This window comes from Mus caroli, chromosome 18, assembly GCF_900094665.2.
Source record: "Mus caroli chromosome 18, CAROLI_EIJ_v1.1, whole genome shotgun sequence".
In the NCBI taxonomy this organism is placed as follows: domain Eukaryota; kingdom Metazoa; phylum Chordata; class Mammalia; order Rodentia; family Muridae; genus Mus; species Mus caroli.
The window spans coordinates 56,998,087-56,999,208 of record NC_034587.1 but is presented as its reverse complement, the minus strand read 5'-3'; positions in this window follow the sequence as shown (position 1 = coordinate 56,999,208).

The window sequence follows — 1,122 nt, the reverse complement described above, 5'->3', positions numbered from 1 at the left end:
TTTCACAGTGATGGAATTTTCTAGCCACACTTCCAGAGATGAAAATGAAANATAAATACCCAGGTGTGAACTGAGTGAGCCTCAGTAATGACCAGATAAATCATAACCACTCTGATGGTTTGTATAGGCTCATTCCAAGGAGTGGCACTATTAGATAATGTAGCTCTGTTGGACTAGGTGTGTCACTGTGGGTGTGGGCTTTAAGATCCTCATCCTAGCTGCCTGGAAATCAGTCTTCCCTTCAGATGACGATGTAGAACTCTCATCTCTTCCTGCATCATGCCTGCCTAGGTGCTGCTATATTCCCACCTTGATGATAATGGACTGAACCTTTGAAACTGTAAACCAACCTCAATTAAATGTTGTCCTTTATAAGACTTGCCTTGGTCATGGTGTCTGTTCACAGCAGTAAAACCCTAACTAAGGCAATCACTAATGTAATAGTGACAAGAATGTCATGGTAGCAACCAAATACTTCCTGATTGGAATTACTATTACTCCCAAAGATGAAACCTGTACTTGGGCCTATATCTGGGCAAGAAACTAAGACTATACTGGTCATATGCCCTCAGTTAGAAATTAATTCCATTATTCTGCTAAATGAATACATCAAACCAACCTCTAATGATTTGCCATTATACCTATAGATTAAGTCATCCCTAGGCCTTATGGATGCTCATATATGCAACAGATCATAATCAATACAGATATCCACAACTGGCCAAGGTGCAGAGAATAAGACATCAATAAATGCCCAGCACTAATTGAAATATACATAGGTCTCCCTCCAAAGGCACAGGAATGGCTGTGGAGGGGGCGGTTAAAGGACCATAAGAGCCAGAGTTGGTGGAAATAGAAGAAAACAGTGTCTGTTGAATACTGCAGGAAAGCTACATGTTTAAACTCACAGTGATTGTGACAGCATGTGTAAGACCTGTCAAGCCCTAGGCAGACCAAATCCCAACAGGGAAGAGGAGTTGACAACAAGAATTAAGGAATGTAAATCTACAATGGTAGGGAAATAAGGTTGTAGTCAAAGAGGAGGAGACAGATTGTGTCTAGAGTGAGACTAAAATTAGCACCTGCACAGACTCCCAGACAATGTGTTGTGTGACTTTAGCT